Source organism: Stegodyphus dumicola, chromosome X1 (assembly GCF_044657685.1).
Source record: "Stegodyphus dumicola isolate Sdum_Otavi_A_Nest chromosome X1, ASM4465768v1".
Taxonomy (NCBI): Eukaryota; Metazoa; Arthropoda; class Arachnida; order Araneae; family Eresidae; genus Stegodyphus; species Stegodyphus dumicola.
This window is the reverse complement of record NC_140780.1, coordinates 223,997,026-224,021,933: the sequence shown is the minus strand read 5'-3', so window position 1 is coordinate 224,021,933 and position 24,908 is coordinate 223,997,026. Positions and strand designations below refer to the sequence as shown.

At 33.7% G+C, this 24,908-nt stretch overlaps 1 protein-coding gene across 3 annotated transcripts in view; it reads left to right on the top strand.

Moving 5' to 3' along the window:
* The window catches only part of LOC146993426 (transcription factor LBX1-like), a 195,939-nt gene that overhangs the window by 84,731 nt on the left and 86,300 nt on the right, over positions 1-24,908 (top strand). The window contains exon 1 of one of the 3 annotated variants that reach the window (XR_015038774.1): positions 13,403-13,643. The exons of the other annotated variants lie outside the window; for them this stretch is intronic. The gene's annotated coding sequence lies outside the window, so the exon portion shown is untranslated. Of the gene's footprint in view, positions 1-13,402; positions 13,644-24,908 lie in introns of those variants that run through there. 3 annotated transcript variants of the gene reach the window in all.

Below are 24,908 nucleotides of genomic sequence, written 5' to 3'. Positions count from 1 at the left end.
TGAGAAGTAAGTAAAGGAATTTACTACGAATTCGTTATAAGAAATAAAGAATTTCGACGACTTTTCGAGGTGTAATCCATCTGGAGTGCAGGTCCCCTTTCATTATAATATTATTCCCTCGAAGGAATACATTGAGATTTAGCCGTATTAATAAAAAGTAAATATAATTGACAAAAACAATTTCAAAGATATTTTACAAAGGAAAAGTGTAAGTTATTTTTTAATTTAATTTATTTTTTATGTATCTTACCAACCAATTTCACTTAGCAATATAGTATTTTATTAAAATTACAAAGTTTGATATTTTATTAGAATATTAGGCTTTAATATGTGCTCTATTTTTATTGAAAATAAAGTAAAGTGAAGAAAGTAAAGTGAGTAAAGTAAAGTAAAGTGAGTAAAGTAAATTAAAGTAAGTAAAGCATTAGGTTGGTATATAAAAACTCTTAATTCTCTTAATGTCTTTCCAATTTATCACCTTCGGTGGGAAGGAGAAATGGTCTTGATTAATTGTCTTGTTATTTAATGGCTCACATTTCAAGATTTGTCTACGTCTAGTTAGCTATTATTAAAATTGTTCTTCCTGTCCTTATGTATTTGCCTACCATTTATGATATTGCATCCTACTATGCAATGATCAAACAAGGAATAATTTCGTTTCCTCCAAGTATTCTGTAATCATTTTCAATTCTATTCTTTTTTATAAACAAATTCTTTCGACTTTTTTAGTTATTAGTTTAATGATTTATATGGTTTTTTTCTTGGTATTAAATTTTTTAAATTTTTATGTTTATATTATTACATGAAGGAATTTAGTTTATATTCAGTAATAAACAGAGGTTTCCTGTTATTCGTTTTGGAGGAATGTTTATTTTATCATCATTTATTAGCCCAAAAGGGAAATTTGCTCAGAAGGGCTATTAATTTCGTTTTGGCATTTTGCGTTGGTTCATTATTAACGGCGTTTCACTTTTCAAATTTTTGCCACCAAATATTAGAGTGTTACATTTTATTTAAAGAAATTAAATAATGACAAATCTGCATGAATGTAAGTATGTTTTTTGCACTGTGAAAAAACCGCGGTACCCAGATACATCAAATTCTGAATTACGTAGTCCTCCCCTCGAATATCGGCATCTGGAAGCCCAAATTTGGAATTTTGAATCTGTTTTATTAGTATTTCCCATTTAGTAAAACTTTAATGAATTCTGATTAACAAACTCAACGATTTCAAAGTGAACAATGCCAACCTTTTACACGAAAAAAAAAAGCACTCTACGGGGGGGGGGGAAGACTTTTAATCTCCAGCGCGCGAGACTGTGTATCGGAAATTCTGAAGATTTGTCCTTTTAAAATTATTTTGTGATATTGTAGTTGAATTGAATTTTATGGTTTAAGTGAGAAGAACATGATATTTAATAAATAAAGGTAACACAAAAAACGTTAAAAAAAGCCCCTCTGGGCGTAATATAAAATCTGAAACCTTCCGGATTTTTTTTTAAATATTTAAACTAGCTCTCAAACTAAATTGCATTGAGTCGAATAAATATAAGATCTTTTTTATTTTCAATGAAGTTTATGTTTTCAAAGTAAATAGACGATTTAGCTCTTAATTCCATGCATTAGTGTAAAATCTTTATTTTCGATACCCAAAACATTTCTGAGGAAGTTAGGAAAAATTATTACACAGATTTTTAGAATTTCCTTAATTTCACTGAAAAATGATAACTTATATTTATTCGATGCAATGTAATTTAGATTGAGAGCTGCTTTAAATAAGTTCTTTCACCATAAGTATTCAGATTTCTACCGTGAATTCATAGCTTGGAGCATGCACAAGGTGTCAGTAGCAGTCTGTGAAGATTATCAAGTTCTTCCGTAATTCTCTCTTTGTAAGTTCACTTGAATAAAATTGCTTTAGAGAAGAAAGTTTTCCCTTCAAAATATTTTGCTCTACATAGACTCTTTTTATAATAATACTTCAATAGAGCAATACATAACAGGAAATTTAGAGATATTGTCTTGGCTATTATTTTAGTTATTAGCGTTCATTTCTTTTAATAGCCTTCATCTCTTTTTTAACGGGTTCTTCTTTTAACACGCTGTGCATTGCATGGGGAAATAGAACAATTTTAATTATAATTATACTAAAATTAGCTATCTAAATACAAAATTCGTAACAGGCATCTTGACTGTTCAGGAACTGTACTGCCCCCTTCCCGGGCAGTACAGTCCCTGAACAGGAAGCCATTCTTACAACTAAAGCATCAATGCAATAATGCACATTATAATACAATAACAAACGAACTTTAACAATAATTGTAATAAGTAAAATTAAACAAATCAGATACTAAATCAATAAATGAGTGTACAAATTTACAAATTTGGAAACAAAAAGGACCATGGTACTATATTATTTACATTATATACACTACGCACTATGGCCATAGTAATAAGTAATTTCTTTGCTTCTCGAGATTTCTGGAAACCAACAAGAGGGTGGAATTATGGTTACAATTAACACAGTAGTCAATTACACTTATTCAGTTTCAATAGAAATAAAAGAGATGTCCATTTATTCAACGTTAATAAATATGCAGTTTTTTTCTGAGATTCTGCAATTTATCTTTAGAGCACTAATCTCTAGGTCTTATGTAAATGAGTAGGCTGTAGCAACGTATTTACTGTTGACATGTGGAGACTTGTGCTCCTGCCTATGTTTCTCCATTTGAAGAAGAGCCCATTCAAAACAATATGCTCAGTTATATAAGAACATTAGTGTTCCTCCAGAGAAAACCTAAGTATCTCAATAATAATAATAATAATAATAATACTCAATGCTATACTGATAAATTTAATTTTCTTTCTTTATACTTCTCTTTTGTACAAACTTCAAAGTGACATTAACGTAGTTATAAAAACTGTGTAAATTGCTTGAATGTTTCTTTAGTATATTATATCTTGTCATGAGAAGAAAAAATTACACTATATTTATGGTATGTAAAATGAACCGTAGAGGACGGGAGGGAAGAATGAACCTTAAGATTGACGTAAATCTGCAGTTTTCTTTTTATATAGAATCATATATTCTACAATAATTTCTTTATGTGCAATTACTTTATTGAGGAAACGAACATTAATCAGAAATAAATATACGTTTAATCCAATAAGCGAATATATCAAAGAGTCCAAAAAAGATTTTCATATATTGACAGATTAATAGAGCATGAAAATTTGTAGAGATTATTCTAGTACCGTAATACATTACGAAGGAACCATATAAGGGTAAAAAATTATAAGCAATTGATTATCAAATTATCTAGCGAGCGGGATTTATAAAAAAGGGATCGTTGCGCCCCTGGCGACAATTGCTCTGATTAGCGTAGAGTCGCGTGACCACATGAACTTCCCGGATGTGGAAAGAAAGGATGAAGGGAAATCAAGTAAAATAGGAGGTGGGCTTTCAGCTGAGTGAAATAAAATGCACCTCGCATGACAGATGCTGACAGGGAAGAAAGACCTAACCATAGTATACTAGGCTGTCGGAGAAAAAGTATAGTTTCAACTCCATTCATTGCAGTTCCTCCCACATATAAATACTGCTGAGTTGAAAGGAGTTCTTTAGATATGCATAAACAACGCTATCACCCCAACCTCCACTGCTTCGCCATAGCGGGGCTAATTGGTTTCCGTCATATCAAAAGGTCTCAACTACGCACGATGCCAAAAACGATTAAGAGATGAGGAATTAGCCGCAGGTTAAGAATAACATTCATTGTAGGTAATGATTCCGTTTTTCTTCCCAGGAACGTTAAACGAGGAAAGAAATACATCCACACTCTTCATATGATTTCATCTATTCAAATAACATTTTTTTTTTTTCGAACGGCGGGAATTTGCTTTTCACAGCATTGGCCACTCTTAAGGGCGGAAGTGATTAATGGTCATTTTATTGTGAAGGCACCTAACAGGAGATCACCGTTACCTCCTACGAGAGGACAGACAATTTACACCCATGCCTCCATGGATTCGAAACCGGGCCCTTCGGTATCGCAGTCGGTTTCCCTATACTGCCTAGGCCGCAATAACATAAAAGTAAATAATGTGAGCCTTTAATCCTGCTTAGGAACATAATTATATCAATAACTGCATTAAAAGATGACTGCAGTGTTTTTACATACTTCACGATCGGTTTGCGTGGAGAGATTTTTAACTATGCAGCTCGCCGTTGGGGGGGGGGAACTTCTATGCTATTAAAAGCTGAATTACTAAGAATTTAAAAATTTCTTTTGAAAGTGAATGCCATTAAGCTTTTTCAGGTTTCCAAATTTATCTACTGTTTTTATTTAAACTTCGAAAACTTTGAACACAAATGAAGTATGATTTTAATTATATTTATTCAATTGCGAGCAAATTTTTAAAATCAAGATTGGCATATTTATATACTCTGTCAGCTACAAAAAGATTATGTGAGTCATTTATTGCAATTAGTTTTGAAGTTTAACTAATTATTGAGGATTTGTTAAAGTTAGGAAAAAATGCTTTTATCCATAATAAGTTTTACTTTCCAATGTTTTACTTCAATGGAGTTCTGTGAGTAAAATCTTTCGAGTAACCAGATTCACTTTTTCTCACTTATATATTTTATTTCTGGGGTTTCTAAGCTTGTTCACTTACCATAAAGAAACGCTTTTTAAAGTCCATTGTAATGCATTTTTTGAGCAACCGTGAAGTGATATGATGAATGTGTGAGAAGCTGAGCATAATAATAATGGCTAAAAATAGCGGATGAAATAAATACTGATGTAACTTATACACGTCATATGAGTTTCTTCACACCTTCAGCCAAAGTAATTACGTGAAGTTGTCAGTAATCAATATAAAGAATTCAATATAAACAAAATAAAACTAATTATTAAAAATTGCTTAATATTACTACCCTCCTTATATAGTACTACCTCCCAACATGACAATAGCATCTTGTATTCTTAGTCTGCTTATAAGGAATTTACTAAATTCGAGGATTTTACACAAGAAAATCTAATATTCCCTCCTTTTTATTCCTAATGAATAGTCTTGTATTTTTACTTCCGTGGTTATCAGGGTTAAATCAGTCTCATTTTATACACAAGGTTGCTTTCAGGTGTCTTTAAACTTTTCTCTTACTCGCCTAAAAACTTTTCATGAATTATCTCTCTTTCCTTCTATGTTTTTTATCCTATTAAAGCATTTTAATCGCAGTTAATCATTTTGTGCATAATTATTCAATTTTCTTAGAAAAGTAGAGCACGAATAGTATTACATTTGGCTAAATCAAGTTATTTTACATTTGTGTATATATAAGAGTACTGGGCTGACGAGAGGAAAGCTTTCTGTTTAATGCAAGAGAGTCTTTCAGATTTTATTTTAATTTCGGATTTTGATTTGAAGTTTTAGTACTACACTTTAACTCTTAATCAAAATTTAGTACTTGACTATGTGTTAAAGTTTTATTAATATTTTCCCTATTGAGCTACGCCTATCCCCTTCAAAAATTGGAAAGAGCTTTAGTACAAAATAGGAAAAAATTTCTGTGAAATGCGAATATAGCATAACATAAAAATAAATCGCTATTCCGATCCCTGTAGAAAAGACTTTTAAGATTAAAATATAGGTAAGAAAGTATTTGCTTCGAAGCTACAACTTCAGCCATGTTACAATCTTTTCTCTGATTGTGAAGAGTGAGAGTTCATAATTATTGAGAATGCCCTTCAGTGTATTGTAATTTTGCTAAATTTGTAAATAGTTTCTTGATTGCGTGTTATTGTATATTCATTATTCTAGATGTCTGTTGAAATTTCAGTTTCTGTACATTTTAGCTTGTATAACTGAAGATTTTGGCTATCAGTAATTTCTGTTACATTTTATATATTTCTGTAATTTATAACTAAATTTAACATGAGTCTAATTAGAACCAGTTGACAGTGAAAACTCACCAGAAAACACAGATAACTTCGATAAAAGAGAGTACGGTAGGAACAAATCAGTTCCAGACCTTTAGTAGTTTTCATTACAAGTACAACACTCCTAAACTCAACTGATATTATTTAAGCTTATTCTGCAGTAATCTTTGGTTTTGATTAAGTAATATTTATGCAAATTTGAGGGAAACTAACAATCAGTACTCGATTGTAATCGCCCATGTACCTTAAAAGCACAGAATACTAAGGATGTCTTCTTTAAGAACAAATCTAATTTTCTACGTGAAAGCACGTTTTTGGATTTCTTTAGAAAAATGTGTTAAATATCCTTTTGGGTTAAATTTATACGAAAAACCAATTTATTGGCATATTAAGACGACAAGTCTATTTCAATTGTTCTTATTATGAAGTGCGTTTCTTTTATTTTTAGTTTACTGTATATTGTGCTTTGATCACAGTATATTTTGATTTAATAACGTGTGTTCTGTAAGTTTAAATGCTTAAGAAATATGAGAGTTTGAAAGAGTTAACTGCAAGCTATCCGTCTGCAGTTTTAAAGCTGAATTTAACTACATAAAAATTAAACAGATATTTTACCTCCATATTTTTTCAAGAAATGTTTCTTGCAGAAACAATTGTCTACTCTTTTCACTGTCAAAATTATTTGAGGAGATGGAAGAAAATAAAAGAATAAAGGCACTGCTAATTTTTGAATGGACTCGGAAATACAAGACTCCGGGTTGCATTTAACAGATATATGAAAATAAAACTATGAGATTAAAAAGCCAGTTTTCTTTCATTCTTTCTTTTATAACCTAGATGATATATTTTTCTTTTAATAAAATTATTATAAGGTATTAATCGAAAAATAATGAAATAACAGACATATAATACAGAATTTATACACTGGTGGCCTTTAAATATGTTAAACAATGAAGAAAGAACACAGCAAACCTCATTCTTGCATGAAATTTAGAGCAGGACGGGATATGCGAATATAAGAGATTTTATGGCATATTAACAGTACACGCAAAGAGTAACAACACCTCAAAGAAGTACAAAAAGGCAGCTTGAAATGCCAACATTTCATTAGGAAATGGTGTTTATTTTTCGTTTCCTGTGTAGAAAGTCGTGTTATGCCTTATGTAAAACGAAAGAATTCATACCAACACGTCCCAGAATCGCAGCTTACCAAGACTGCGGATTATCGAACCGTGCAACTGCTGATCGCGTTCGTCGAGATTTAATGAGTGTTATGTGAATTTGCAATAGATAGGTAGAGTAGGGACACAATGAGCGGCGAGCAAAATTTCAATGTCTTCTATTCGTCAGAACAACAGATATGCGAAAATAACCTAAGCCGAAAACAACAGACATCTTGTCCGCATCGCTGTTAGGGGATCATACAGCCACATCATGTACTGAGTGTGAGGAAAATGGGTTTATTTTACATCAAATTTTCGTACGTACGATGCGATGACGTCAGAAGCGCCACAGATTGTCAGTAAGGCAACTATTACTTTGGCTTCCCATGAGAGGAATCAGGGCCAGAAACGGCCCTTGCAAGAGAACAATCAAGGCCTGAAGCGTGCTTTCAACGACACCCATATGGACGCACCAAAGGTCGTCTTTTCTGATAGGTAGTCTTTTCTTGACGTCGCCTTTTCTGATAGGTTCAGTTATTGCTTACATCATGACTGCCATATTCGTGTATCGAAGTAATGAGAAGAAAGAACGTTGGAAGCTCACCTTCATCATCATTATACCGGCCCAGCATCTGAATTGATGATATAGGAGGGCATTAAGTAAATATCCCATTTACCTCTAATTCGCATATCCGATACTTGACTGGGGCACAGTTGCATTACTGTGGTTTTAACGCCCGTGGATACCATATCTTCGAAGCCTTTGTCGTCCCAACTTCCAACAGCATAGAGCGAGGCCTTCACACGCTGTCCTACGTTTACTCAATAAGCAGGATGTTCAGTTCCTGTTTGGCCTGCCACATTCTTCGGATCTCTCACTTGCAGTAACAGTGTGGTCAATGGTTGTAGAGAGTCTGGCACGACAATAGATAAAATCTGACACACAAATGAAACCGCATTGATTTCTACGGCTTAAAACACTATCCAATGTTCGACTTCATGCTCAGCCGTATAAAAACTATTTTTGCCAGAGACGGATGCTCTGGATACCGATCTCTGAATATTCTGAACCTTAAAATCACCTATAACAGTTTTCAGTTTCAACCTGGGAGGTTTTTATCAGTGAAATAAAACTCTAGTTTTAAATGAAAAGATCAGATCACCTTCAGACAAAGGTTATAAATAACTAGTTATCTGCTTCAGTGGCGCTGTACTTCAGTGGAAAAACAGCTCCTAGTCTGAATTCCAATCAAGGTCCATCCAGGTTTTTACAGAATAAGTGAATTATCACTCTCGGCAACTTTTTATAATAAATTTTCAGCGCAATGGAAGCTCGGAGTCAGCAAGAGTTAGAAATGATTTAGAAGATAATTAGCTATGTGCTATCTGTCTGGAAGATTATAGCTTTAAAATAATTATGCATAAAATTGTTCACAGAATTATTAATTACAGCAGAAAGAATAATATTGAGTTGGGAAAATTTAGTAAGCTTGCTCCAATGCATTACTTTGTTCTTCATAAAAACGTAATGATAAATAAAGAAGCAGCTAGAATTCATTAACTGATTCATTTCTCACCTTTAAAGCAATTCTAAAAAAGATATAATTTTTATTTACCACTCATTCCAAGTTTTTATGAAAGCTTTCATCATAATGAATAGTAAACGATGTTAGACGGAGAGAAAATAGATAGAAAAGTACTTTTCATATTTATTTTCAACTATTATGTAGCAAATCGAGAGGCAAAACTATAACTGAAAAAAATTAAAATGTTTTACTTCGAATTTGATTTGCAGGATTCGCAAATATATTAATTGCTTGCACTTTTTAATAATTTGTTGTAGTACATTTCATGTCATAAGTAAACCTTCTTAGGAAGCTATAGAAGTCTTTGACTACCAATTATAGGAAACAAATTGAAATTTTAACATAATACTTTGTTTTTGTCCTTTAAGTAAAATTTATACTCCCATTCAAACTGAGAGCAGAATGCAAAAATGAAATCCTTTCCATCTCTTATCCATTTGGATAATTCAGTTCTGTATTTTCTGGCTTTCAATCTGTTTCCCGAATGTACATTGTTGCTGTTTCCCTGCCAACGTTGTTAGCCGCTACCTGTCGTGAACAAAGACAACATTTGCGTGCATGGGCTTTCAAAAGCCATTTCTCTGTAATAATCGTGAGAGGCTTGCATTGAATACGGAACTTTTTCTTCCCTTCGAGCCGCTGCATAAAGGGGAATGTTCACAAATCCCTCGGAAGAAATATGTCTGAGGTTCTTAATCTGAACAACAGCCCTTTTGATTGCACGAGATCATAGATGTGTCTTAGTTAATATAATAAATGAGTGAGAATTTGTTTTCATTATCACTTAATAACGAAAATATAACTCTGACTAGCATAAAGGAATTTATTTTGCCTCTCCTGCAAAGAATGCTTTTTACAAATGCTTATTACCGTCAGATTACTCATATATTCACCCAGTTATGGCTACCAATCACATTTACATTGAAAGTTTGGGAAAAATAACTGAACTCTTAATATATACTCTAAAATGTTACTGCAGCTTTCAAAAGGATTAAAGATTATGAAAAAAGAGAAAGTATCAGAATATTTTCTCCACTTCTGAATATAATGGGGATTCTTCTCTCCTAAATATTATTTTTCTTTCAGAGTTGATATTTGTATTTTATGTCCTATACGTTACTCAACTTTTATTGGGAACATTACCCCTAGGATGATTTTATACGTGTGCGTGTGAAATCTCCATCGGTAAGTGCGAAGGATTTGTAAGCCGGTGTGCCGATCCATGCTACTTCAGCGAATTAAGCCCGCTTTATTAGTATATTTTCATTCGCACGATAATCGTTCCACGCAGACTGTACTGGCAGTGGATTCATGAAGGGTAATTTGTGTGTCTATATGAAGAGGAAGCTGTTTAACGTCGTATCATTTGTCACTTGAAATAAGTACCGTTCCATAAAAGGAGCAGCTACTTTTTTCCCTCTAAATTAAATCAGATTTAAAAGATAGCCTCAATTCTTATGGTATTATGCGACTGCTTTCGAAACACAAAATGTCTTTTACGGAATTAAATATTTCCAGGTGAAATCATTTTCTTGTTGAAATAGCTAATAATTAAAAGGCTTAAAATAATATACTGCATACATGTTTAGAACTCCTGATTATAAAATTTTACACAAAGTTAACAAAACTCTTTACTTCTCTTAACAAATGCAGATTCTGTACTGGAAAAAGGAGCATAGAATTAATGATTTTTTTTTTTTTTTTTTTTCTTGAAACAGAGAGCAGATCTAGTTCAGTTAACGAACGCCAATCAGTCTTCTTTCTCTGAAGAAAGTAATTATGGTACATAACTTTTAACCTGTAGTGTAATTTTATTACGGCCTTTCGTTTAAGAACTTTTTTTTTTTTTTTTTTTTTGTCTAAATTGTGAATGACCTTAATGTTTATATTCTGTATGCGGAGGGGTGACAGGCTGTAAATAGTTGACATTTTATTTGAAAAACTTGAAGAATGACTTTAATTTATATTAATTACATAAATGTAGATCATTTTTAAATAATTTTTTATCGATTTTCGGTCTTGTCACTGCTATATTCATAGCAAACTGAAGTCGCTTAAAATAGAGTTTTCAGATGCAGTTATAACCTAAGATTAAGTCTGAAAAACTCTGGGTTTTGAAAGAAGGAAGTTAGTAGACTTAGAAAATGATCTTATAAGACTATCCAGTTGCCAGAAAAGATTGATGGCATTTGAATAAATTAGAAAAAGAACAAAATGCAATAGAAAACTAAATCCGGATACTGCCATAAAGAATGAAAAGAAAGCATATCTATGATTTTAATAGTTAATAAATTACTGAGGTTACCAACTTGCTACATCATCTGTCGGTGAATAATAGGTTTAGGTTCGTTTTTATGTTTTTCAAATTACGGTGTGGTAAACCGAGTGGAAGAAAATCCAAATCTCAGGGGTCGAGAACCCCTTTACCCTTATAGACATTAGGTTATTTCGGAAGCATGAGACTTGAAAAATGAGCAATGCCTTCACCGGGAATCAAACCACGGACTTTTGGAATACGCGCCCATCGTGCAGACCACTACACTACGAAGGCACGCTAAGAAGGCGGGAGAAATACCTTATATATCCCACTTTTAAAGGGCGACTTGGGATTAGGAGGCCCAATCGCCTGGGTATGGAGAATCATCATCCACAACCCTTTTTTAGTTCGGGCGCCACTGTAGTGACATTAGGATTTTTTTGGAAGCAGAGGATGTAAAAAAATGAGCAGCGCCCTCGCCGGTAATCGAACCACGGACGTCTGGAACACGCGCCCAGCGTGCAGACCACTACACCACGAAGGCACGCTAAGAAAGTGGGAGAAATACCCTATACCCTGAGAACCCCCATTAAACTTTGATATCGAGGAAAAGGACACTCGAGCTTATAGGATCTGGAGTGTTATTTGTTCTGTAATTATTACTAAACTTGTAGGGTTGACTTTAATTTTCTAATGGATATTTTTATTTTGGAACAAGACTTTCTTTTACTTTTTCCTTTCCCTCATACGTTTCACTTTCAGAGTAAGTTTTCAGGATTACGATTTATGTAAACTAAGTAGAAATGAGTATTTAAGCTGAAATCTGAGTCACTTCAGTACGAGAGCATGTTCTGCCTTTCAGCCACGTTGTTGCTGTGCTAGTGTAAGCTTACTGTTATACGACCGTACTTTTACGTGTCTAATTTAACATATTATGGTCTCTGTGCGTGATATAATCTTCATTTGAATTTGACATTTTCAAATTTGTTAATACCATATAGTACAATAAACACACCATTTTATCTCTTACATAACCGTCAGCGCAGGCGAGCAGCTCAAAGCGAAGTAACTGTAGTGTAATCACTGTGTTCAAAGGCAGTGGGTCGTGGCTGCGCTGAACGAACATCGAGATGTTCTGAACAGAAAAAAACGTACCCAAGAAGCCAACTCGGCTGAGAGCGCGAGTGAATATAAAATCAGTATTACATTTACTAGCTTCACTCAACACAGCGTCGAAAGAAACATTTCCAGGAATCTTGACTTCAGTGTTATCTAATTACTTGACTTGACGGAGCGAAACCAATTCTTTGGAGAAATTTCCAGAAACTCGTTTCTAGGTAAAGTTTCTTCTAGTGCTGCAAGTTGCTAGACTTGAAAATGCTTACGGGAGCGTAATTCTCGGTCTTTAATTTTTGAGCTTGCGATGCAGTGCCAATAGCATAAAAGGTTTTTTAATGCAATTTGTAAATAACAGGTAAGGCTGCACAAAAAAAAAAAAAATTATAAAGGCCACATGCGGCCTTAAAGCCGTAGGGTCTATTTTGTTCTCTCCTGTTCTCAGTTCATAAAGGCATTTATTGTTTATACTTAGTTTTTTATAACATTTGATCTAATCCAAAGTCAGAATTTAGTTAGAATTTAATGCATTGTGGGCTGTAAGAATTACCTGCTTAGCTATATCAAAATAATAATAAAAAAATCTATTTTGTTTATTAGTTTGATAAATTAATTATGTATTATTTTTAATTTGATATTGTAACAGATACGAACTTAAAGAAAGGAGACACAAAATTTTGGTTAATTTTAAGAAAGAGGGAAGAATAGAGAGAATTTTTTTTTCTTGAAGTTAATAATTTTAAGCCTAGTTATTGCAATAATACAGATTCATTTATATAAGCAAAATAATATACTTTACTTGTAATAAATAATATGAATAGAACTAATACTTTTTTTGAAAGTGAAATTTCTCTAAATGTTTAGCATCGCATTTATTCATCAGAACTTCTTTGTTGATGGTATTATTTGAATTTTTATTTATTTTTTTTTAATTCTGGCATTCTTGGGGAGAAGAGGTTAAAAAGAATTAGGCTTAAAACGTTAAGAGAAAAGTTGAGCATATTTCTAAAAAATGTGTTAATAGAAATACTATTGTTTTATTGCAAATCGCCAAAATGTATTAAAATCTAAGAAGAAATATGTGCTAACAGTTTTTGGAGATTTTTCTCGTTTTAATTTTAAACTATACGAAAACAATTTCTTTGAGTTGCAAAGGAAATTATTGCTAATTTACTAATATTGAAAGTCAAAGCTTTCTCTCCTACACCCATTCTGACTCCACAAGCCTAGTGGTGAACTCTTCTTCCGTATTTCCAAGTAGGCAACCTGTATTTACAAAGTGCTACGACGCAGATGGTTTAGAGGTCATTATACTTCTTACATTGCGAGGCGATGCAACGTAACCGTGCGTATTGTGTCAGCTGCCATTGACAAAAAACTGTCGAAAAAGGAATTGCGTGCCGGAGGAGCTCCAGCGTATTAAGAACTAACTACTAGTGATTAACCTATCCGCAAGTATTGTGTTTACAACTTTGGATGTATCACGGAAAATTTCGCTGATCACCTACTGTTCACTGTTTGGATGGTATTTCGAGTAAGCACATCTTTTGAATTGGAGAGGAAAAAAAATAAATTAGAGGCAAGTTACATTTTTAGTCTTTGTAACTTCCTGTAATTATATGTAATTTAATTACAATTTTAGTGTGCAAGTATAAATGATATTATTTTTCGAAGGAAGTAAAGAGAAAAAAAGGGCTGCTAATGAGATGGAGATAGCATATATATAGTATTTTATGAAATTTGAGTTAGAAGATTAGTTATACATGTTATACATGTAAATGCTTAAGTAGCAAGAAGTTAATAATGTTTTTAGAGTAATCATTGTGAAATTAAAAGAGATCAATAAGTCTGTGGTATTACATTATACAGGAGTTAAAAAAGAACTCAAAAGCATTTCAGCTAGTGAATTGATTGATTACATGTAATAATAAAAAATATGCAGTCTGGTCTTATTAATATGTTTAGAAAGCTATAGATCATGAAATTCAATTTGAAAACTAGAATACTAAAAATAAAATTTAAATTTAAGAACAAGAAACCTACTGCACATGCTTCAATAAGCAATTTAAAAATATAAAAAGCATGCCTGGATGAATTGTTATTCAACTTAATATAAACGACCCAGCTGCATTCTAAATTATGTTTTCAAGGAAGTCTAAAAAAACACTGTCAATCTCCCCTAAGTAAAATAATTATTCACATCGTCTTTTGTCGGTAAGTTCAAAGTCCTCTGTCTATAATTGTGGGGAAAATATCCTTACAGGCTTTCATAAAATCGTAAATACATGTTCAGAGAAGACTATATAATATTAAAGGCCTATCCTACTCAAAATGAGTAAAAAAATAATTTTGTAGTATTTTTTTAACAAAATTCAGTCACTCTGTGCAAGAAGTATGTGCACGTATTTAGTTCGTCGTCTAAAATAAAGCACTGCTCCCATGATCTTTTAAATCTACCATTCAAGCAGCATGGAAATGGAATTGAAGCATTCAAGGAAGAATTTTGACAACGTAGAGTTTTAATTAAAGACACCGTATCTTTTATTTCGTTTTTGGTTCTAGCGCGTTTGCATACGGACAAAACTTACATTCAGCATATTTGTGAACAATTGTCGACACAATTTTTTCGTCTTAAATATTTTATTGCACAATGCCTTAATATAAGTCAGCATAATTTAAATATTTTTATTCCAGTTTTATAATTAACGCCTAGGAAATCCAAAAGGCATGCAAAATTTATTAGTATAAATTGAATAGAGAAAAATATCTAGAGATCTCTAGAGTTAGTCGCTTATACTGCGGTGAGATTCCTTAGCTTTCGAGTAATAGGACTGAAACTGCACCATACTCTTACAGTCAACAACTGAAAAAAATTTAATAAATAAATATGAGTGGCAAAAATGATTAGAGTTTTCTCCGGGACATGAAACTATGAGTCATTCTTTCAAGAGAAAAATAATCTTGCAAACACGGAAGGCCTCTCTACTGTATAAAATGTTTTAATCTTTTATTCTCTTTCTATACTTTTTAGGTCTTTTCTTGCTTGAAATTCATTGGGAACAAAGTACATTAGTTTATTTGTTGCACCCACAGATAAAACAAAAGTGAATACTGAGAAAACTATAATATTAGTTGCAAAAATATTATGCGTATACTATTTTTAGGTGTCTTTGAGCTTATATAAATTTAGGCATGTAGAAAGAGGAAAAGAACTATAACTAGAGGAAAATTAATACTGCTATTAAAATTTTAAATACGCATAAAAGATAATTGTTTTATAATAGGGTTTTATAATAGATGATTAGTCCCAAAAGATTCCTGATGAGGATAACTACACCTATGTTAAAACATTTGCAGAAAAAATATGTCTATCAAAATGCGCGAATAATTACTATTGGAAATGTCAAACTAACTTTGATGGCATTTATAACACAATGCGCAGATGTTACTTTTCTTTTGCACCGCTTTCATCCTCTGGTTAGGCCCACCAGCGGCCGAGCGGTAAAGTCGCTGAACACTGGTAGTTCGGTCAGAGGTTCGAATCCCGCGAACGGGCTGGCTGCATGGGTGTTTTCGTGGTTTTCCCAATGTGTAACGTGTATACGAGCCAGTTTCCCTTGGAAAGTCCTCCACGAAGGCATCCCTCCCCTTAGGCAGATAGCCCTAGTGTGCTTTGCCATAATTAAATACACACACATCTTCTGGTTATATTAGTTAAATTTACATTACCTTCTTTCGAACTCCACTTTTTTTGTGTGCAGGTACATACGTAATAATAAATCTATTAATAAGGGAATAAAACAAAAATTTCTTCAGTGAAAACACAAACTATATATTTTGAGCTATTGTGTCATCAGTAATTAATTCGTGGACATAAACTTTGGTGTAATGCAGTATTTTTTTTAGAGCTGAAATATACGAGATCAAACCATTTAAGAGAAAAAAAAAGTTTATAACTGTCAGTGACCTTCGAATTCAATAAATAATGAGCAATGGCTAAAAGCGTTACAGCAGTTATAAATTCTTGACTGTTATGAAACATTTACTACTATAACGGGAATTATGTGTGATAGAAGTTGCACAGGAATACTCCTTCCTCTGAGCGGCAAAGTCACTGAACGCTGATAATCCGACTTCAAGGAAGGGTTGCTTTTGTATTCGATTTCAGAAAAACGGGTTGGTTACATGGGGGTTTCAGTGATTTTCCCTATGCGTAACGTAAATGCGAGGTAGTTTTTCTTACTAAGTTCCCTAAGAAGGCATTCCTTCCAGCGATCAGATAGCTCTTGCGTGCTTTGCCATAACTAGATAAATAAAAACAAACCAAAAGGAAAACTAAATATTCTTTTTCAGACGGTATATATCACGAGTAACTTTAAGCAAAATTATATTTATTCCATATATCTCTTTCTAAAACATTTTTTTGCTTGATCTTAGTATGCTTAGATATCATGTTTTACCTTTATTTTAATACTGTTTGATGACTTTTGAGGTAGTAGACATGAATTAGACACCTAAAGAAGAAAATACCTATAGCCATATGTAGTTCTGCTGATACATAACTTAAATAAGTTACTTTATTACACTGCAACACTGAGATATATGACAGAAAGAGCTGCAAGCACAATTCAGATATCTTTAACTTGTCCTTTAGAATACATTTACTGTAATTTGACAAATACATTTACTGTAAATTATTATTTAGCCACTCTTGGTGAATTACACTCAAATGTTACCATAAGCTAAAAAGACAGACTTATCGTGTAAAGAATGTTAAAAAGTGCGGCTATTCTGCCCTAGTCGTTTAAATTCAGTTATTTGCAAGCAAGTTCTAAATTCGTTCAAGGTTTTGAACACTATTTCTTACAACAGTAGAACGCGACTTACTAAACTTAGCCATTAAACCAGTGGTGCTCAACCTTCGGCCTCTCGCGAGCACATTTTGGCCTATTGTGAGCACATTTTGGCCTATCGCGAGCACATTTCCAAAACATTAACATTTTTGTTAAACATATTTCCAATCTTATGTCTTAAATATTAATTTCGGCAAATGGTTTTGAGATGAATAATAATATTGGTGAAACTTTATTGAAATCAGAGAAGCAGAGTTCAAAATAGACGACACGTCATTAAATCTGCGTAATGTCTAAGTAAATATTGTGCATGATGTGAAGAACAGGATAAGGTTTCAGGCAAGTTTTTGAAGGAAAGAGACCAGTGTCTGATCACTTTCGAAATCATTCATTCAAAATCTGCGCCAAAATAAGGCTGCTGTTTTACCTAATAGGTTTAGGTTTTTTGCATATGGCAAAGCACAAGAAGGTAATATGCTTCAAGGAAGGGTTGCTTTCGTAAAGGGTTTTCTGAGAACATCTACCTTCGTAGTCACGTTACGCATGGGAAAAACTACGAAAACAAGCATGCAGCCAAGCCTGTTTCTATGGGATAGAACCTCTATTGATTTCCCCGTGTTTATTGTTCTTAACCACTCAGCCACTGGTAGGGCTGCTAATAAAGAGAGGAATTTCCACCATAATTATTCAGTATGATTTTCACCAATGTCGTTCAAATGCACGAAATATAATTCCCATGTGCTTTTGATGCTCCATTTCCTTTCGCATTTTTAAAATACATATCGAGTAGCGATGCATACTGTTCCATATTAGCGCAAGAAATTACAATTTACTCCACCAGAAAGCTTTACCTAGCGCTCAACAAAGACTTGCACTACCATTTCCGCACACACATTCCATTAAAAAATTTGCTTATTTTGGTCCTCTCTACCTGTCTTTACATTTCTGTCAAATATTTTTTAATCTTCTATACATTTTACAGAAAACTTAAGATCTGCTTCTAAATTTTATACACGATACCAAACTTGTATAAACTAAAACAGTAAAATATATTTTTTTAAAATATGAATAAATCTAGGTGTAATTAAGTTACGATTGAGGAAAAATGTCACAAATCTTTCTTTTAAAAAAGTTTCAGTCATCTTATATCTTAAATTCTTTAAGTTTCATCAGAATGTATAGTACAAAATGCTTTGTCCCTTCCACTTCTCACCTTCTAATGAGAATAAATAAGTAAAATACACAATTGCAGCCTCCGTTTATAATGCAAGAACTATATTTAAGGTGCGTAGAAAGCGTGTGAAACAAAATTTTAACATGAAATATTCAATAGATTGCTGTATAGAATGAGAATTTTACTCCCTAATTTCCGTGATGTAATTTTTAGTGCTCTATAACACTGAAAAGCTGTAACAGTATTATAGAGATATTAGATAATTTGGAAGCAGGAAAGATGAAAAATGTGCAACGCCTTCGCCGGGAGTCTAACCACGAACCTCTGGAATACGCGTCCAGCGTGCAGACCACCACACCACGAAGCCATGCCAAGAAGGTGGGAGAATTTTTTTTTTTTTTTTTTTTTTTTTTTTTTGCTGCGCTATATGTGAATTGCTCGATAAATTGTGAAGAAAAGAATGTTTGACCATCAGTTTTAAGTTAGCAGATCGAAATTTAATTGATTGAATTTTTGAGAGATAAAAACAGGCCAAAAAAAAACCTCATGTTTTATTTGTAAGCCTCAGACTTCATTCATTAATTTAAAAAATTAAAAAAAAAGTAATTCAGTAAAATAAAAAAATCTTCAAAATTAAGAATTTTAAATACGTATACGATTTACTTGTTGGTAAATTACTTCGCGTTTGCAAACTGTACTCATCTTTGAAAATCAATTTTGTTGATTAAAACTTTTGTACATAAATCATAATTAGTATTTTCTACTGGTTAATAATTAATAATTTTGCCTAGTGCTTCCCATTGGAGGGGGAAATTAATAATTTCATCAATACATAATTAGCTTATTATAGAATCCTACAACAAGACTTTTTAAAAATTAATATTCATTTCTAATTCAGTCGATAAAATATTAAAAGAAATAGATACAATTTCATGCATGAGCGTTTTCGTGGTTTTCAGCTTTTGTAACGTGGATAGCAAACAGTTTTCCTTAGAAAGTCCTCCTCAAAGGCATGCCCTCCCCCTGCTTTGCTGTATCAATTAAACAAAACATAAAAGAATCTTAGTTGAAATTTTTGCTTATCCTCAACCATAGTCGCAGCAATATTATATTAATAATTTATTGTAAACACAGGTGAAAAACAAATTTCAGCATTAATGACGCTAAGCAAATTGGCTTGGCAGTTAACGCGCCATGATAACATAATTTAGTTGACTGTTATGCTGATTTATTGTAGTGCATAGTTAGAAAAGTTTGATGTTAGGTTATTTGAATATGGCAAAGCACACAAGGACTATATGCCAAAGGGAGGAATATGTTCGTGGAGAAGTTTTTAGGGGAAACTGGCTGGTATTCACGTTACAGATAGGGAAATCCAAGAAAACCAACCATGCAGCAGAAAAGATTGAATTCTTCTCGAAAGATTAAGAAATAGTTACTTAAGGCGCAAAACTCAGTGAGTTTTAAAATTTTTAACATAGTATGCAGTGAAAAGTCGCATCTTCGATGCTGTTGTTCATTTAATATGATAATCAAATAAAAATGACACTTAATGGTATTGAATTAAGAAAAAAAATGTAACAGAGGTTGGGGGTGGTGGAAAGCTTTCTTCTTTTTAATATCCTTAAGATATACGGAAATGATTCCATATACATAAAAGTAATCTTTTTTATTTTATTTCTTTATCGTCTTCCGTTAAACGGGTGTTCTATTGCTAAATAAATTACTTATTTCGAAAGTGTATGCGCTATCAATTTCAGTCAGCTTGGCGATCACTTTAAAATGTTCGTTTGTTGTATCTGGCGACTTATCGCTACCCTTATTCAAGGCAACCCACAGATGTAGTGATAGCCAGAATCAGTGGAAATGTGGTTGGTAATAATAGTTGCCTTTTGCCATATATGACCCAACAAAGAAGCCGCCGTATGCCGCCGGCGGTATTCGCTTGCACGTAAGTAGAGCGTGAGGAGAAAGCAGAAATGCAGCGTATAATTAAAACTCAAAAGGTGCGAATTATTGCTGTATAGTACGACACTAGGAGCTGGAGATCGAGAAGGGGGAAAGGCAGACTCTGTCCTCCTCCCTATGCCAAATAGTGGGGTGGATTGTATATCATCCCACCTACTGAGATCAGTTTCCGGTTAGGTTACTTTTGGTGTTACGGAAAATTATCTTCTTTTCACACTTTCGGAAAGTAACCGCTGTTTTTCGAAATTTCTGATCTTTTTGTTAGGTGTATCCGGTCTCGATTTTGAAGTCAGATTATTGAATTTATTTTGCATCTTGACAAAGAAAATTCCTTAGTCATATGTACATTTCTGAAACCTAAAATTCTGAAAATTCTGTAAACAAACAAACAAAAAAAAAAAAAAAAAAAAAAAAAAGTTTCAGATTTTAAATTACGTTTAAAGGGGCGTTTTTTAAATATTTTGTGTGTTACCTTTATTTAGCAAATATCACGTTCTTCGCACTTAAACCATAAAATTCAGTTCAACAGCAATATCGCAAAATAATTTTAAATTGAGCATATCTTTAGAATTTCCCATACACATTCTCACGCGCTGGAGATAAAAATGTTTTTTCTGTACAACGTTGCCATTGCTGGCTTTAAAATCCTTGAGTTTGTTGATCAAAAATTCGTTAAAGTTTTACAAAATACGAAATTGGTAATAAAAAAAATTCCAAATTTGAAATTTGGGCTTACAGATGCCCATATTCACAGTAGGAGATTACGTCATTCAAAATTGGATGGCTTTAGGTACCGTTGTTTTATTACAATGCAAGAAACATGCATACATTTATGCTGATTCTTCACTATTTAATTTCTTCGAATATAATACAGTGCGATAATATTTGGTGGCAACAGTTTGGAACGTGAAACGGACATTCAGAGTGATTCGACGCAAAATCGCAAAACGAAAACAATAGTCCCCAAGGGACAAAGCCCCCTTTGGACTAATTATTGTCTTGAGCTTGCAAGTCTTACTATCATATTTTTTTAGGGAGCTCAAGACTAAGATAGCTGTTATTGTTTCACTATATATATAATTTATTTTCTAGTAGATTATTTAATATGCATATACATGTAAGATAAAAAATATAAAACTAAAACTCAAGCAGCCAATAATAATTTTACAGCAATATTAACTATCCAATCGAAATGCTTTGAAAATCAAAACTAACTCAGTCTGACTTTCATCCTAAACATTACGCACTTGCTTTCTATGCTTTGACCTGGCCGCACTGCAGTCTGTCTGCTCTTTCTTTCTTATTGCAAATTTATCTAAAATGTAAAATCTCTTGGAAGAGGCACAATTAATGTGCCAACTTGATTGTCGCCGCAACAAGTTTGCTAAAATAAAAAAATGAAGATTAAATCTGCCTTCGCCTCCAATTCCTGGTCAATGCTTCCTGCTCCTGAATTTATTACATATATATATATTAATACTTGCGCAAAAGCTGCAAAGTAATAAAATAATTATTTAGTATATTATCTCTTTTGATAAAGATAGTTAGAATTCCATTGAAATGAAGTAACTTAAAGCATATTTAAAAAACGAATCTTGAAAAATTTTAGAACAATACGTATCACCACATCAGGAATTCTAAAGCTATGAAGTTTTTAAATATTTTGTGATTTTTCTGTCGAAATTTATGTGGCCATACTGTGGATAAAACGATGATTAATAATAAAGTTACAAAATACAAAAGAGTATTGTTAGCAGGCGTGAGTCTAAGAGCAGAGTGGTAAACTACGAGGCAAGCGAGAGTATAAAATAAACCTACTAGTGCGACTTTAAAATCCGAATCCTCTCAAATTATTGTTATTATTTAAATACAGGAGGTTTGAAAAATTTTAAAAAAGACTGAATATCTCTCGAATGTTGGTCCCAGATTAATGGTTCCAGTTTAAAAAGTGAATTAAGTAAAGTAGTTCTTAAGGCTGTGGTAATAATAGCCCCGTGAATTTTTCTAGCAAAAATATATGAACATTAAATTTGCTTAATCTTTGGATTATGGTAACTTGGCGATTTTTTGGCGAAAATTTGGCAACCAACCGTGCTACAGCAACCTGCTAGTTTTTGTTTGGACGCCATTTTGTTTTCACGAAGTAAAGGCATTTTTTTTTTTTTTTTACTCAACATTTTTTCCCTACAATTTACTAGCCAAATTACGCTTATGCTAGAACTTTTATGGAACCAAAGTGCTTAATCATGACGAAGATTAAGTGCGAAATTGGGAGAAAGTGCAGAATCTCCCACTGCTTGCCGCGTTTTTAAGAATTGCACATACACGGTATCATCCATGTACACGTCGACCTATTTTCACTTTAAAAAACATCCCAGAATTGCACAAAAATGGCATTGCGCACACTCTTGACTTTACCCATGTACACTGCTAAAGTCCTAGCTAGTAACCTTTATCTCCTTACCAAAATGTCGCCAAACTACCTGTTACCATATTCCAAAGATTAGCCTTAAACTTTTATGCAGGCTCCTCGGAGGAAAAGGGGTCAAATGCTTTTGATAACCAAAATTTATGTATACACTCTTTTGCAAAAAAAATCGAAGCACCAAGAAGGACTTTTGCGATCGTAACGAAATTTAGTATGCTAAAAAACATCTTGATAGAACATGCAAATGATCAAAGTTTCAGGGCAAATGAACAAGAATTGCGATCATAGCACGCATTTTTAGTGCGCAGTTCGCAAAGTATAGAATCAGTAACAGAGGCGGATAATTTATCTTTTTTTTTTTTTTTTATTGCTGCCATTGCAATTCCGTAAAGAAACAACTAAAGATGCCATTACGACGATATCGAAGACATTACAGACAACTAAACGACTTCGAACGTGGTCGCATTGTAGGGTTGTGTGAAGCTGGATGGTCATACCGTGCAATAGGCCGCCACCTGCAGCGTACAGACACTGCTGTGCAAAGATGTTGGCAGCAATGTTTGCTACAAGGAAATTGCCGATGAAATAAAGGCTCTGGAATCGCAAGGAGCACAAATGCGAAGCAAAATAGGATGATTGTTCGCCAGGCTCGATCCGTCCCAACGGTATCATTGTCGACTATTCAACGCACTACACCCACGTCTATACCTCTCGTGGTACCGTCCACCATCTCACGGCGCTATGCATACTTCATACCTTGTGCTTATCACTTTACTACGCTTTGTGTACACTTATGTCACCTCATTTGTATTTTATGAATATATTTCCCAAATCTTGTTTTTTACTTTGTATAATGTCGTCAGATAGATTTATTTATGTATGTCACACATTTGACTCTTTGACCCTATCGCAATTACTGGCATTTCCTTTGCTTTGCACGGTACCGTTTTGTACTTACTTACTCCTTTCTCCGCCTGGATTGGTTGATCGGCTACAGCTGTAGCACGCTGGTCTCTGTCGTCTTTTATATTTTTCCTCCAAGGACTATCCGTAAGATTATGCTTATCTTTGCTACATCTATGCCTGTCATCTGCAACTGTTTTTTAGGAATCTTACATACGTTCGAAGCATCAAATAATCGAAAATCGGCATCTAGATATTCCGGGATACCTACGCTGCGAACAAAAATGTTTACCTGAGCCGAGGCGAGGGTTACGCTCACAGAGGCCTTTAAGACGTTTGCTTTTGACCCCACAACATCGGCTGAGTTGTTTGGAGTGGTGTTGCAGCCGATCATCATGGCTGCCATCAGACTGGCATCGTATAGTGTTCAGCGATGAATCCCGCTTCGCTCTTGCAGCGGATGACCACCGTGTTCGTCCCTGGAAAGGACGGGCCAGCGGTCCCAATAATAACCCTGGTGTGATGGTGTGGGGCGCTATTTCTTATGACAGCAGGTCATCTTTTGTCATCCTCCGTACATCTTTAACAGCTCAACGATATGTTGATACCATCCTGCGGCCGGTTGCATTACCCTTCATAGCACGTCATCCTGGGGCCATTTTCCAACAAGATAATGCCAGACCACATACCGCTCGCATATCTCTGGACTGTCTCCGTGCGGTTGATACTCGTCCTTGGCCAGCAAGGTCACCAGACCTTTCACCAATCGAACAAGTCTGGGACATGGAAGGCAGCCAGATTCGGGCACCACAAAATATCGCAGATATGGAGCGACAACTGATTAATGCCTGGCAGAATGTGTCGCAAGATGACATTAGGAATTTCTACCAGTCCTTGCCTCGACGAATTAAAACATGCATTGCCGCCAGGGGTGGTTCGACCAACTACTAATTTGAACACTTAATGGATGATTGTGAGCCGTGAAAGATACTATGACCTTGATTTTTTAAACATTTTATTATCTGTGTATTAGCTATACACATATTCAATTTCATCAAAAATAATCACTTCCTTCGTGGTGTTTAGAATTTTTTGCAAAAGAGTGTATATATATATATATAGAGAGAGAGAGAGGCAGAGCATGATTAAATAAAATAAGAAGAAATTTCCATCCTTGTACAATAAAAATTATCCGAGGCAGCCCTTGATTAAAACTTTTGGCGACCCTACAGCGATATTGCTGAAGGCAAGTATGGATATTAAGTTTCCAGATACAAATTGTTCGAAGATATCTTTTTTACGTCAGATAAATATTTATAAAGGATCTTTAGTTTCAAGGTCCTCAGTAGTAGTCTCATTCCAAAAATCGAAATTTGTACTACACGAAATTAAGTTTTTAAAATTTGTTCTACACGAAATTTAGTTAAAATCGATATTTTCGCAGCGGGTAAAGGTGGTCAAATCATATACTCTTGACAAATTATTTCAGGGTCAGTTTTGTGTATTTTTCCCTGCCCC